Here is a 16,762-nt window from a genome sequence, read left to right on the forward strand (position 1 = left end):
TAAAGTCATGCTTTAAAGTCAACATTTCACAATATGTAGTCACTGGAGGAGGAGTAAACAAAACAAATAATGCTGATTAAATTACTTAAGAGAAAAAAAAAATCAGTGACTGCAGGTTAGAAGATGCCCTTCTGACACCATTACAATATTCTGGTCACATTTTAGGTACTGTGCATAGTTTTGGTCAAGATATGAGGGATATTCAATTCTCGGAATTCTGAGTAGAAAAGTCACAAAATTGAATCAGGCAGGAAGATTGAAAAACTTGTACTTGGCAGGGTTTACGCAGGTGACCTCAAAAAAGAGATACAAAAAACCCTTTAGAAATGGTAAATTTCAAACACTAACTATTGTTGAATCAGGATCCTAGGTCCAAACGGACAAGGTATATTCATTACAAAGCTCTTTTTAAAGTGGTAGCGAAAGCAAAGATATTGGAATCATTTGTCAAACATTTTGTCATGAAGAGATCTTAATGTCGATAATGTTTTTGGAAATTATTTTTCAAATGGAATTATAGTGGGGTCTGTGTCTATGTGTGTGTGTGTGTGTGTGTGTGTGTGTGTGTGTGTGTGTGTGTGTGTGTGTGTATCTTAATTGGATTAAAGCCAGCTAGTCTTGGTGCTTTGATATATAGTAGTTTGAGATGTTAATTAGGTAAACAGTAAAGAAGGTAGAAAGTAAAGTGTAAATTTGCATTTGTTGAATAAAACATTCAAGAGTGGAAGTAAAATCCTGCACCAAGCTAGAAGGCACCAAGCAATGTGTTTATTTTTTTTCAGCTTGTTAATAAAATTGATGGAATGAAAGAATATTATTGTTAGGAGAGGTAACATTAAAAGTCGAGTGATACAATGGAAAATTTACATTCAAAGGGGAAGCTAGGTATAAACAGAAAGGAGTTTGGTGTGTGTAAGTCAGAGGTATTTAAGATTTAACCAGCCTGTAAGCCTCCAACTGTGTCTGCAATGAAACCAAATTACAAGAAACCTTATTTTGAATTCATAAGTACAAATGTGCTTTGCCTGGTGTGTGTTTAAAGTCTATGGCCAAAATTTTCCATTTGGTGGGGTTGAGCAGAGCAGGTGCTGATGCGGGCAGCTGCAGACCCGATCACCTCCTGCACCACCATTTTGTGTGGGCCGGCCAATTAAGGCCTGCCCAGTGCATTTCCAACTCCCGTGGATAGCAGGAGTCTAAAGTTTGCGGTAGGCATGTACAGACCGCTGGGTGCAATGGCAACCCGGCAGTCTGTTTAAAAAAAGGCCTGCCAGCTTCCTATAAGCTGTTCGCTATGGCCAGCTGCAGGTGGTACCGCAGGGGGTCTGCACAGCAGGTCAATGTTGAGGGAAAGCCAGAGGAGGAAGGCAGGCTACAGGATGTGGCCTAGGAGCAGGGCAGGCTGCAGGGTATGGCCCAGGAGCAGGGCATGGCCCAGGAGGGGTCAATGTGCCCCTCGCTTTTCTGATCATTGCCTTGCTGCCCTTCTCAAGGAGGTGGCAGCATGGGGGGGGAGGTGCTATTTCCCCAGGAAGGGAGGAGGTGATGAGCTCCCGCAATGCGGTGTGGTGCACCTGAATCCAGTGCCATAAGCACTTCAACGATTTGTTGCGCTCTGGAAGGGTGAGTACCATGTTGATGTTGGGCATTTAACCCAGCAGGTAGCCTTAGCTTTTGAGGGCCCCCACCCAAGTCTTACTGTCGTGAATCCATTGACTCATGTTGGGATTTGTCGCACGCTGGGTTGGCTAGCAGATAGTGACCATGCTTACATCAGCCTCAGTGGTTCAGGGGAAGATGAATTCTCCCCTGCACCATGTGTTGGTCTTAGTTGCACATGGCTAGCCTGGGGGCAGCCTGCAGGAGATACAGCTAGGTGCAGAACTCCAACACATTCCTTATTCACAGTGATCAGATGATGGAAGGGGAGCCTCAAGGTCTTGTGGCCAAAAGCCAGCTGGTGTCCTCGGCTACACACCTAGTTGTGCCTCCTTGCTATGGGAGCAAAGACTGTTTCTGAAAGTGATGGATCCAGAATGTGTCCAAGGTGGCCGTGGGGGTGGGGGGTCGCGGTTGGGAGCAGTCATACTATATTTTTGTGACTGATCAGCAGTAGCATGGAGAGGAGGCACTGGAGTCCTCAGATGGGCCACTGTGGTTGGGGTGCAGCGTGCGTGTGCAGAGTACATGAGTGGTTAGCCCCAGTGAATGGTCTTCTCCGTTTTACAGGAGAAAAATGCACACAGCAATGCTTCTGAGCCTTTGCACACTAGGAGTGGCCAGGCCCAGTTGGTGACATTGAGCTGTTTTGAGCAGGAGGCCCTGGAGCTTGAAAGGTGCCATGCCCCCAGGTCCACAGGTGTCGGTGAGGCTGGGGTGGAACGGCCAGGTATTTGAGGTTCACAGTCCCATCCGCTCTTCTTCCCACCATCCAAAGCGCTGATGATTGTTTCAATTGTTAATGTAGCAACACTGCTCATTCACAGACTGACAGAGTCAGGAGGTGTGGGTCATAGACAAAGGTCCCTCGGCCCTTCGAAGATGTGCGTGTTCAGCACCTTCCAAAGTCACTTTATTCTGACCACTATCCCCATGGCCTTGTATGCCATAGCATCACAACTGCACATCCTAATACTTATTACATGTTAGGAGGGTTTCTGCATCCACCACCCTTTCAGCCAGTGCATCCCACATTACTGAGTGCAAGAGTTCCTTATCACCTCACCTGTCAGCCTCATGCCCCTTACCTTAAATAAATGAGGTTACTCATCCCTCCACTAAGAGGGAAAGTTGCTTTCTGTCCACCCTATCTATGCCCCTTAATGTTATGAAGCTCAATAATGTCACCCTTCAATCTCCTGTGCTCCACAGCAAATATCCCCAGTCTATGCTATGTGTCCTCATAACTCCAACTCTCCAGCCCAGCATGCATCCTAGTCAGTGACATCTGCACTCTCTCCAGTCCATTCACATCCCTCCCATGAAGCGCAGGTCACAACTGAACACGGAAGTGTAGCTGTGGCCTCGGCAGCGTTTTCTGCACTTGCAACATGACCTCCCTGTTCCTATATTCTATTCCTCGGCTAATAAAGGCAAGTATGGCATTTACCTTCTTAAACACCTTACGTACCTGTCCCGTAATCTTAACCGGCCTGTTAACATGCCCAGGAAGGTCCCGCTGATCCTCCTTACTTTCCACAATCCTAACGTTCCTCATGTGTTCCCGTACCTTATTTGTCCTGCCCAAGTGCATCACCTCACACTTATCCACATAACATTCCATTTGGCATTCCTTAGGCCATCTGACCAGCCCGTCTGTATCTGCCTGTAATGTTACGGCCTCCCCCTGACTATTGGCCACCCGACCAATGTTCGTCTCCTTAGGTTCTGGAAGGTTAAGTGCATACTGAGCCTGGGGGAAAGGGATGAAGTGCTCTGGGCGCTAACTGATCCACTGTGCTTGTTGTTATTTTCAGCATCATCAAAGGCTGGCGACCAGCATCACACCATTTCTGCGAGGCAGGCACCAGCACAGTTACTAGCACCTCAGTGGGCATTGCAACATCGGCTAGTGTCCCGGGGCACAGTGGAGAGGACACTTCACAATCGCTGGAGGAGCTGGCACAGACAGAGTGCCGATGGCACCAGCAGCCAGAGGACTGCAGCAGACCAAGCATATGCTGAGTCGGGGTGTGATATGCTGTCTTTGGAGTCGTCCACGATGCAGCAGCTGCAGGAAATGTGGCCAGGTTTGCGGCAGCATCTGGGAGTGTTGCACGAGACCATGCTTGGCTTGGTGTTGGAGGAGTCCACGTGGAGCATGAGTGATGCCATGAGCCTCATGTCAGAGCATCATGCTTCCTCCATGGAGAGGGTGGCAGCTCTTCCAGAGAACAAGCAGCTTCTCCTGGAGAACAAGCAGCTTCTCCAGGGGATACGTTCAGGCCTGCAAGCCCTCACAGCACCAGCGGCCACAGCTGGTCATTGGCAATGTGGGAGATGGTCTGGGCACAAAGTTTCCCAGCTTGATGCCTTTCCATTTACGGTGAGCAGGGAGGTCCGAAGCGACCTCACGTCAGCGCAGCAGCTGCCTGTCGTCGCTGTGGGCTCTTCTTAGGGCGCAATGGATGAGGACAGCAGCTCCTCTGCCCCTCTGCCAGTGACCGTTGCATCCATTGAGGCTGCGACAACTGGGGAGATGCCAGCTGTGGAACTTGCCACTCCCTCCCAAGTGGGGCCAGCACAGGCTCCATGGGCCAGAGGACAGCCAAAGGTCAATGAGGCCACCAGGATGTCTCAGAAGCCACTCCGAGCGATGGGGCAGCACCAAGACGTAGCACCCATAAATGTAAGCATAAAGCACCTTAGGCACACCATGGGTTTCTCACTGGTGCTTTTGTGTTAGCCCTAGATTAGGGAATTATTATTTAATTGCTGTTGTAAAAATGTTTTGCTTTCGTTTTGTTGCACCATATCATGGATGAAATTAAATCCAGATGTGTTACCATGGCTGAGGGTGGCTCCTTTGTTCTGCATTTGTGTGTTTAAGATAAATGTTATGAGTGTTTAAGCGGACATTGAGGTTTATTTCCAAAGCTCTTTGTTGCAGCTGACGAAGTGGCAGATGTAGCACTTAAGTGCCTGCATATGGAAGCGCCAGGTAAGGCTGGTCCTCCTGATCCATTTGTGTTGTGCTAGCTGAAGCTTCATTGGATTAAAGTCTCCCAGGTGTCCCTGCCTCCTTGGTGTAGTGCTGGATCGGCGTTTAGCCCCTCATCATTGCCCTGTGCTTCCTCATCCTCAGAAGCAGTGCTGGACTCATCGTGTGCAGCCGTATCCACTGTGTTGATGTCTTCATTGTCCACTGCGTTGCCCCTTTCCAGCACAAGATTGTGCAGAGTGCAGCATGCAACCACTATCACCGAGATACGATCTGGGGGGTACTTGAGTGCGCCCCCTGAGCAGTCCAGGCATCAGAAGCACATCTTGAGAAGACCGATGGCTTTCTTCACTACAGCCCCTGTGGAGGTGTGGCTCCTATTGTAAAGCTACTCAGCTTCTGTTTTTGAATGGCGGAAAGGAGTCATGAGCCACCTTCTGAGGTGATAGCCCTTGTCACCCACCAGCCATCCATCAAGCTGGGCCGGAGCACTGAAGAGCCCTGGCACTTGGGAGTGTCTGAGGATGTTAGCGTTGTGGAAGCTGCCTGGGTACCTTGCACAGACTTGTAGAATCAGCATCCTGTTGTCACACACTATCTGCACGTTCATGGAGTGGAAGCCCTTCCTGTTGACGAAGGCAGCAGGCTCACCTGCTGGTGCCTTGATGGCCACGTTTGCAGTCTATTGCACCCTGGACACGGGGGAAGCCAGCAATGGCCACCAAGCCTCTGGCTCGTTGTGCCTGACTTGCCTGGTCATAGCAGAAGTGGATGAAGGTCAATGCATGCCTGAACAGAACATCGGTGACCTGCTTGACATAAGTGTGGACAGCTGATTGGGAGACATCACAAAGACCACCCACCAAGCCCTGGAAGGAGCCAGGGGCATAGAAGTTGAGGGCAGCTGTGACCTTCAGAGCCGCTGGCATGGCTTGTCCACCCACACAGTTAGAAGAGATCTCAGGGCCAATCATCTGACAGATGTGCTGTACTCTCTCCCTTGACAGTTGAAGTCTCCTTTAGCACTGCACCTCAGTCACATTGAAGTAGATGCTCCTCCGCCTCTATAATCTGACAGCAGGATAGTGGTGTCTTCTGCGGCCCCTTCTACCTTGGACAACATCTTGTCCCTGCTACCCTTGTACCTGCGCCTGTACTTCCAAAGCTGGCTCCCCTGGAGGCTGAATGTGCACACCTGGCCTCCTCCTCATTCTAGTCCTCCCTTCCTCCTCAGAGGAGCTGCCTCCAGCAGATATGTCAGAACCCATACCCAGGATAAAGGGAGGCCTCCTGAAAGCTGCAGGCCCAATAAAGATTCCTGACTGAATAGTGTTGAACTGAAGGTTAAAAGTACACAGAAAGCTGCTGGAATTTGTTCTGAACTGCTACAGATCACACAGGCAAGTTTAAAAACTTTCTGCAATAAATACTTCACAGACCAGATTGACAACTCCACTGAGCTCTCTTATCTCGCCCGTGAATGAGCTTTATTAAAAAGTTGCTTACCTGCCTGCTCGTTGCGCCTGGGCACCGAGCCAAAGATCACATGGGCGCCTCAAAATCGGCATCGATTGCAGAGTTAAGGGCCTTAACTAGCCTGTTAATTAATGGCGGGCGTGTGTCACACTTCATCGTGTGCCTGCCCAGCAAAATATCGCAATGGCGCACGATGACTTCGGGACGCTCACCTGATATCACCACACATTATTACATAGGCCCGACATGACACCCTGAAAATTCTGCCCTATGGGTTATTGTTGCCTTGGTGAAGATTTACCTGGGAGTGATTAATTTGGAGATTTATTTAAAAGCTATTATGGTAGTAATTTGTAGACTGGTGTACGTGTTTCATTTGTTATTAAATTTAAAAAAGGCTTAATTTAGTTTTATACAAAATGCCTCTTGGGACTCGGTGGTCTTATTCCTAAATTCAGAGCTGCATCTCAAACGTACCAATTGAAAATATAGGTTATGACAGTTGTTCAAGTTTCCCTCTGGGATTTAAACACTCAGCCTTTACCAACTGCTGTGACATAACACATTTGGATTTATAATGGGGACAGGGACTTCAAGCTTCCTTGGAAGAAAGAGTTAAGATAGACTGAATGACATTTCTCTCCCCCCCCCAAATAGGCATTTATCTTGCAACCTGAAATGCTGCAAGGGCTGCTCATTGGACAATAACAAAGTTTCATTTTACAACAACTTGTACAATCTACTCCTCCGAAGTGGTTTGATAAATAAAACACCAGGAGCTAAGCAGGAGAGAGACGTGTAAATTGACTCCCTGTTGTTTTGCTCCCCATGCTCAGTTCTGGGTTGGAGCTAACGTATGCCTTTGTTATGTAGCATTAAAATAAGCACCGCAATTGAAGTAGCAAGTGCACCAGTAAATTACTGTTTTCACCAAAAATAATATACTCCAATTCCTTTTCTCTGGATCTTCTAAACAATGTTCAAATATTTCTGTTGTACCACAGCATTAATACATTAGACCACATGAATTATTACAGTGTCTGAAGGTTAAAAGGGACAAAGACACACAAGGGTGAACTTTAACAAAGATTAGCATGTGGGATGGGTTGCAAGTATAGGAATTAACTCATGGAAAATTCCAAGTGTATTGGGGAGCTGGCTCCGATACAGCTGACTTCCAAGTTTTACAGAGGTGGGACAAGGAGTGGACATCCAACTTGTCCACAGGTTTTGGGCTGGCATTTTAAAAATATATTAATAAGGCTGGAAGCCTCTGACTTAACCAATTTGCAGGTTTAATTGCAGCTGGCCCAGTTTCCTGACTAGTTTCCCACAGATTAGGAAACCCCAGCAGCTAAACTGAGGAGAGGTCAGCTTTGGGGAAAAAAGATAAGTGCCTTTCCAGGAAGAGCATGTGTGCTTCCCCCAGTCCCTACCATCAGACCACACTGCTCTATACCAAGATCTCCACCCCACCCCACTCCATATCAGGGATTAGACTCCGATACCCAGGATCTGATCCCAACACACAGGAGTTGCGGATTGGATCTCCCTATTCCTGTGGCCTGCGCCAGAGTGCTCCCCATCTCACTGTCAGTCATGCTGGCTTCTGGGCAGGGAACCTGTCACAGCCAAAACTCCAGCATGTGGGGAAACCCAGGCTTCCAGGTTTCCCATCTGAGACTCTGGCCCCCACCCACTATGTAAATACATCAGACACAATTTCTCAGAAGGCATACATTATATTTACTGTGTTCAGTGAAGCAAGAAGCATGTGCAGGTAAAAGTTAGTTGAGATGCAAAATTCAAGGTCAACCTTTTTTTTGTTTCAATATACAACAGATACGACTTGCACTAGAGCCAATGCATAACTAGAACTACATGCAGGCGCCATCATGTCAGTGCCATATGATGTGATGAAACAGTCACCCCAGAACCATTTGGTAAGATAGTGACCCCCACAAGAAGGATCCAAGGTTCTATAAAATGGTTAGAGTGTAAAGTGGGAAAACATCAAATGAAGTACACCACAGACAGATATCCCACTGTTGGACATCAGAAAATAAAAAGCAGCAAACAGAAAAAGCATGGGCAACAGTTTAAGAATTTGTCTTGGATTGACTCTATATGTACTCTCTTTGAAAACTGTTCAGGCTAAGTGCACACTGCAGTTGAGATCTTGTTTATTTAATTAATATTCTAATGAATGCTCACAAAAATGGCATTTGTGTGAACTGGACTCTTGAAACTGCCAGTTCCCAGATGGAATATCCACAAGATGATTACAACCATTAGAACACTTTAAACACTAAGCTCTTATGCTTCAATTTGAGTCAGAGGTCCCAGGTTCAATAACTAATCTGTGCTGAAGTTGTGGCATAGGTACAATTGGCCTGGGCACATCTAGGTTTGGGGAAGAGGATGGAGCAGAAAAACAAATTGAAAAAAAAACCAACAAAGATTGTTCTTTCAGAATCCAATCCATAAAATCCCATTGGTTACAGTAATTATTGGGCTCGACTATGGTGCACCCATCTATTAAATTATTAATTTACCCACCTTGGCCTCCTCACTCCATCTCAACCAGCGCATTAAGAATAGCCATTTGAGCAAGATACCACAGCAGCAAACAATGGGTCTGTGCTACACAGGGGCAAGGATATAAAAGATGTACCAGCTCATCAAACAATTTCTACCATAAAGTAAGAGAAGCATGATAGAAGAAACCAAACCAATTCAAGCACTGTTATTTCTATGGGGAAATTATTAAATTAATTTGATATGCTCCCTGGATAATTTAGTTTAAGTGTCTTTGATTTTTAGATAGAAAAGTGAAGTTTAAAGAAAAACTTGCATTTATATAGTACTTTTCATAACATCAGGATGTCTGGGTGCTTTAGAAGCAATGGAATACTTTTGAAGTGTAGTCACTGTTGTAGAAATGTAGCAATCAATTTGTGCACAGCAAGTTCCCACAAAACAGCAATATCACCAGATGATGTTTCTTTTTTGCAATGCTTACCGAGCAATAAATTTTGGCCACAATACCAGGGATAATGCCCCTGCTCTTCTTCAAAATAGTACCATGGGATCTTTTGCATTCATCTGAAGGGGCAAACAGGGCCTCGGTTTATTATCTCATCTGAAAGACTGCACCTCCAACAGTGCAGCAGTACTGAACTGGAGTGTTAGCCTTAATTTTCAAGCCCAAACCCTGGAGTGGGTCTTAAACCCACAATCTCCTGACTCAGGAGGCAAGATGCTTTCAAATGAGCCACCCGAAGAAACCTTAGCACCTCAGGCAGATCAGAGCACATCAATGTTGCAACTTGACTGTGAGAATATAACATCATTTCAGTATATATAATGTACTATGGGACAGGATTCTAGAAAACAATAGCAAGCTAAAAATAAAACAGTGGGAAAATGTAACACAATAACACATCTAAATGGATATGGGAACTTGGGCTCGTTTCCCATGATCACAGCTCATTTTGTTCAACTTGGCGCCGCTCTCCACTCGCAGTCCCTATACCATCAATTTTAATTCAAGCATGACTATGGCATTGTCACACAATATTCAGGTCCCCATTAGCTATAGCTCGTAGATGTGAGACCACCTACTAGAGAACGTTTCCCACCAGACGTGCCAAACTCCAACTACAGATGTGATAAACTCTAGCTACAGTAACTCCCAAAGTTGTTTCACTTAAAGTTGTACCTTTCAGAAACGCAACTCCAACTGAATCAGATTTTTCTCATAACAACCAATGTAGAAGCTGTGGTTAGGTTCTGTACAACCTCGTTCATCAGACAAAAATTTAAAACATTATACCCTGTAAATTGAAATACTTCTTGTTAAATTCCTATTTGGAAATGAAATAACTTTAAAAATAAATTTAAAAACATAAAAAGAAATATGCTGGCTTTATACTTGACTCCCACTCGCTGCCAATCCTGCTGGCCACACATCCTGTTCACTGCAGATTCTCTCTCTTGATGAACGTCCTGCTCCCTCACGGTGAGCGAGAGGTCTGGAAATGAGTGGCAGGAGGCAGGGAAGAGCAGCTTCAATGTGCAGGAGGTAAGCTGCGAGGCTGGAGAGACCACAAACCAGAGGGTCGGCAGCGAGAGGGAGGATCAGGGAGTTACAGAGGCCACTCCAAAACGGCGCCGATTGGATCATCAGCCTCAGTATGAATCAACTTTAAACTAAACTTCCAACATCAAACATGAATGCCCTTCTTATCTAACCAATATTAAAGAGGAAAGGCCTAAAACAGGGTAATGTAAACAGGGGCTTGTTGTATTTACCAAAAGAATATGCCCAATCATGGTACTCATGGAAACTTTAGTCTAAAGTTGCAAATTTTTTTGAATGTTGAGAGAAAATGGCAGTGCAACCCATAAGAAACAGCCAAGCATTCATGCATGGTATCCTTTTACTACTCAATTCAATGAAGCACACAGGTGGGATGGTAAAGTTAGGTTTGTCAGCTGTCCATCATATTGCAAAACTACTAAATGTAGTGAAACAAACCGAGTGTGGTTACGCTGAATTTAGAGCACAGAAAGTTTATATTTGGATTCCCCATTCAACATCGAATTTAGCAGATGCATCCTAAATGACTGAATTGAAGAATCAAATCATGACGTGAATAAAATTATAGCATGGATTAGGGGAGATGGGTGGAAATAACAAGAGGAATACACAATTGTTAAGGATCTCAATGAGTGAATTAAGGATGACAGCTTGGAGCAAGACCTTCTAAAAATAAGTCATCACTGAAAGAATCAGGGGACTGCAGTGTAAATGAAATGTTGTGGCTGAAACAAATGTTCATTGTTAAAGCTTCCTGATGCAGGAAAATTATTTTTCTTCCACAAACGATACCAAGCAGTTAAGCTGGATCCTAACAAATAATACTGAATCCACAGAATTTGTATCTCCTAAGTACGCATACTGCATTTTACATTAATTTTACACATGAGTTAACTAATGCTTAAACAAATTGTTGCCTGCAGGGCATCTAATGTCTGCTGTCTGAATCATCTTAACCATCTGTGGCCTGTGCAGATAATGCTTCTGAAACAAGCAGCATCCGAGATGGGAGGACAACTGTACATAAGTAAGAAAACCCTACCGACCTACATCCGAGCAAATGAGATTTCATCAACTAATTAATACGTGCATGAAAAGAACATATTTCACACAGGTGAAATAAATCTCAAGAAAACTGACATTGGTTTTTAGTATATGCCTAAGTTGTAGCTTTGCATTTTATTTATGGGAAGCGGATGATAATACCATTTGCTCCATGATGAATAGTGATGTACCATTAATGGTTACAGCATCCATCTTACCCACAAAATCTAGACTCATCAAAATGCTCATTAAGATGATTTAACCAGCTCTTTAAGAAAGAAGTAAAAGCAGTGTTGTATTTTTTATCTTCCATCCCCCACCTCACATCCTGGGTGCCAGCTGAAGGGAATAGCAAATAATGATGCATGTTAGCAGCTTTATGTATACTTTGAGGTGCCTGTCAGAAGGCTACTGGAAACACAAATATAGAGGTCAATGTAATTCATTTTCAATTGCCTTGGTGAGAAACCCACCAATCATTACGGTGCTTGACAAGCTGGGCAAGAACAGCCTCCGGGTTTAAATGGGGGTTGGTTGGAGAGAAAGGAGAAGGGAACAGAGAGAAGAAACAGATTGCAGCAGATATTTCAAAATGGGCAATAGCTTTGGACAGGAATCAGCTGTTATAATTAAAAACAAATTCTCTTCATTTATTCCTCTAGTGCAGAAACATACATTTATTTATTAGGATATGCAATAAGTGGACAGCAAAGCAAATTTCAGTGCTACGGTATACATGGGTTATATGATAGCATGATATACAGGAGCGTAGAATTTTTGTTTCTTGCAGCACTGGGCTTTTAACTGCATTGCCTACTTTACAGGTACAATCTGTTTTAAATGCACAATCTGCAGAGATTTCTAATTATACCAGAGGTCTTTTCCTATCTAAAACAGGAATTAGATTTCAAAATAATTTATTGTACATGAAGCCCTTTGACAGACATGACAAGGTGCTCTCAATGCAATTTTTTCTCCCATTAACTAGCGTTGAATTTGCCATTTTACAAATCAGAGGGCAGGCAATGATAGAGGGAAAATCGAATGTGGATTCACACCTAATTATCCACTACACAGTAACACTGCTGAACACTTGCGAACAGGTTATGTTCCACCCTCTTAATTGGATTATGATGTATGCCATGAAGAACCTTTAAAGAAAATGAGCAAACGAATTCTCTGCCCTTTTAAAAATAAAGTTACCACACTTATTTGACAGTCAACTTGGGCTGAGCTATTGGTTAAACTTGCCTTTTCTGTTGCTGTTGAAAAGCAGTCAGAGATTTTGTAAATCTCTAACTTCAGAAATGCGATGTTGCTACTTGTGAAAACAGCATACGGTCCATTTGAAAATCAAAAGCAGAATACTGCAGATGCTGGGAATCTGGAATAAAAAACAAAGTCAGACAGCACCTGTAGAGAGATAAAGTGTTAACTTTGCAGATCTGTGACCTGTCATCAGAACGAAGAAAGGAACTGCAATAGGATTTGAGCAAGAGGTTGTTGGGACAAGGACATCCATCTCCAATATTTTACCTCCACCTGGACCCCTCATTCTAGCTTCTCACCCACTCTTGATCTTTTCATTGTCACACCAGCAGTTCTCATCAGCCATTTCAATTTCTCTGCCTTTTTCACTTACTCTAACCTTGCTGCACTCCATTCTCAGGTCCAATCCTAAGACGGTTAAACTTGCTGACAAGAGGGTTGCTTTGTCTGGCAAACTGACCTCTACTTTGCAGCAGCTGAATGCCAATTCTGACTCTTCTTCCTACCCCATGACACCACCACTTAACATCAAGCCAAGTCACAGACATCATCTCCTCCAGCGATCTTCCCATTTCAGTGCTTCCCTACCACATAGCTCGCTTCTACCTCCTTCCGAAGATGCATAAACAGAACTGCCCTGGTTGTTCTATCATTTCAGCCCCACTGAATTGATTTCTACCTACCTTGACTATTTTCTCCCCTTGCCCAGTTCCTCCCTACGTACACCCATGACTTCTGATGCTCCATCAGGTTAAAAATTCCCAATTTCTTGGCCTTAACCATCTTCTCTTTACCATGGATGTCCAATCTCTCTATACCTCGATCCCCCACTAGGTTGGTCCGAGAGCTCTCCACTTCTCCATTGAATCGGTTTCCATGGATCACTGGCTGAACCTGTTCTCTCCTTGAAGAATTTCTCCTTCAACTCATCTCACTTCCTCCAAATAAAAAAGGTGCTGCAATCGGTACCCACATGGGTCCTAGCTATGCTTGCCCCTTAGTAGGCCATGTTGAACATTTGTTCCAGTTCTAACCTGACCTCTCCCTCAATTCTTTTTCCTCACCCCGAATTGAAAAACCTCAACAATTTTGCTTCCAATTTCCACCTTCTCTCACTGGCACATGGTCCATCTCTAACTCTTCCCATTCCCTCCTTGACTTCTCTTTCTCCATTTATGGGATAGGCTAACAACTAATATTCATTATAACCTCACTGACTCCCACAACTACCTCAAGTACACTCCCTCACACCCTGCACCTGTAAGGATTCCATTCCATTCTCCCAGTACCTCCATTTGCATTGTATCTGTTCTGATGATGCAACTTTCTACAACAGCGCTTCAGAGATGACTTCTTTTTTCTCCCCCTGCCTCAACCGAGGACCCAGCACCCCCCTCCCCAATAATGACAAGGTTCTGGACCATGTCCAATCTATTTCACACATGTTTGCTCTCATCCCTTAAACCATGATACGGTCCCCTTGTCCTCTACCCCACCAGTCTCCATATTCAACAGATAATTTTCCATCATTTCAGTCACCTCTAATGTGATGCCACCACCAGAAATATCTTCCTCTATCTTCTCAGCATTCTGAAGGGACCATTCCTTTTGTGATACCCTGGTCCACTCTTCAGTCACTCCCAACAACCTTCCAACTGCACCTTTTCATGCAAATGCAGGAGATGTAGCACCTGCCCTTTTATCTTCTCTCTCCTTAGTGTCTGAGGCCCCAAATACTCCTTCCAGATGAAGCAGTGATTTAGGTGTACGACTTTCAATCTAGTCTATTGTATTCCCTGCTCACTTTGTGGTCTTCGCTATACTGAGTGACCATTTTGTGGAACACCGCTGTTCATTCCACTAGCATTTGAGGCCATAATCTCTGCCCCATTTTGTTTCCTTTTCCTTAGTTTGTCCCTCAAACATCAGTACATCTGCTCTGTGCGCTTTTCTTTTCTTGCCCCATCACCATTCCCTGTGACCCTGGAAGACTCCTGTCATTCTCTCCTGTCTTCCACCCTATCACAGATCTTCCTTCTATCCTTGTCCCATCCATCCCTTGCTCAAAACCTATTACATTTCTAACTTTTCCCAGTTTTGAAGAAAGGTCACAGACCTGAAACATTAACACTGTTTCTTTCTCCACAGATGCTGCCTGACCTGCTGAATATGCCCAGCATTTTCTGTTTTTCTTCCAACTGAACATCTAACTATAGGATGTTTTTTGAATTGTAAAAGTAAGGTTGCACGTTACGTGGAGTAGGGGAAATTAGAACATTGGCGATCTGCAGTAGGCAACTCAAGAACAAAAAGTTTTCAGACAAACCAAGCTATGAAAAGACTTGTAACTAGGCTTTTATTAGAAGAAATTTAGCATCTTACAAACTGATGGTAATCTGCAGCAGGCAACATGGCTCCCCATTTACCATAAGACCTTTTTGTTGATCTGTGTTGCTGCTGGCTAGTGTGCCACTATTCTGCAGAAATGTAGGGGACGCCAAACAAATACTGGATGTTCACAATAGGCAGAGTACTGACCACACTGAACCAAACCATGCTTGCAAAACTCAGAACAAAATGTCTAACGATAGATATGGTTCCACGATTAAGCAGCACTTGCTGAACACTTCTGAGTATGCTAATTACATTAATAATCACCAAGATACTAAGTCTGGCTTGCAACATAGCTCACACTTGCTAAAAGCTACATATATTCATATGCAGGGATCTATCTTCTGCAGGCAAAGGAATATGTCCAGACATTGCACATTTTTTTGAATAAACAAGGGATAATAGCTCCCTGGTATATTCACCATGGCAATGTTTCAACCACAGCCGACTTGCCAAACAATCAGCTCCCCTTTTCTCATACAGTAAAAATTGCTGTTTCCTTTGAAATTTGGCATTCTTGGTCTGTTCTGATGAGTTCAAGACAAAAAGCTTTGACAATATTTCAGCAATACTCAAAATATCAAAGAGAGTTTTAAGGCTTATAATTATAAGGCTTACAATTTAAGGCTTATAATTGGTCTAACATAGTGCACTGTGTTCAATCAAATCTGTGCAGTTATACATAAATTTATACCAATTCAGGACATAACAGGGGCAATATTAAACCACTTTGTAGACGGTCCTTCCAGACTACATTAGCTCCATTCCATCATTACAGGGTTGGAATAATCCATTACATGTTAAAAAAAGTAGAAGAAATAGCAAAAGGATCACCACTCTCTAATGACTCAGTCGTTAATATACAAAACAGTGTGGAACAGATCAGGAAGGTCCCAGCATCCAGACATCATTGTATTGAGCCAGCTGATTTCAGGTGAGGCAGCAATAAACAGACTGTAGCTGGCCTCAATGCACCCGAGCTATGGAAGGAGGAAAAGAAAACAAACATCTGTGTTCTTATAGAGCACTACTGATGAACTCCTAATGGGAAGTTTATGCACAGATATTGTGGGAGCATACTTTGTCTTAGTTGTGGTGCCTTCAAAATTCATGTAGCCTTTCAACTGGTGCTTAGTGTCTGGGTTTCCACATGAGAATTGGCCATTTGAATAAAATACCCGTAGCTATGATAACAGTGGAATCTCATCCCAATGAGTCAGTTTCTTTGAGAGATGGTTGGGGAAGGAGAAAGAAAAAAAAGGGAAGCAAAAGGGAAGAAATTTTCAGTACTAACTTCTAAGTGAATTAACACAAGTGGTTTTTCAGCCAAACTACTTTAAAATACACTATTGATATCTTCAGAGATTCTGATCAAAAATATACACATCTCTAAAGTGCCCACCCAGCACAGCAAGCGGCTGTAATGATAAGTTTAGAGGAACCACTGCAAGCAACCAAGAGGATACATATTACAGTATGATGTATCTACAGTTAACACATCTAACAAAAACCCAAGATCCTTTAACTGGGGGTGGGTTAAAGCACTCCTTTCACTTGCTGTATGTGACAACATATCATTCGTTCACTATGTTTAGGCCATGCAGACCAAGGGCAATATTTTTTGTACTGCAATTCAACCAAAGCATAATCAAGAAGAATATTGTAGTGTTTGTGCACTGAATTCTAGAATTACTTGAATGATACATCAGGTCTTGCAATTACTTCTTTCTTTAAAATCACAGTTTAGAAAAAATTCCGACTGAGATGATATTCTTAGGTCAAGTGCCAATGTAAAAAGGTAAATTACTGAAAATTACAAG

The sequence above is a fragment of the Carcharodon carcharias genome, chromosome 9, assembly GCF_017639515.1.
Source record: "Carcharodon carcharias isolate sCarCar2 chromosome 9, sCarCar2.pri, whole genome shotgun sequence".
NCBI classification, from domain to species: domain Eukaryota; kingdom Metazoa; phylum Chordata; class Chondrichthyes; order Lamniformes; family Lamnidae; genus Carcharodon; species Carcharodon carcharias.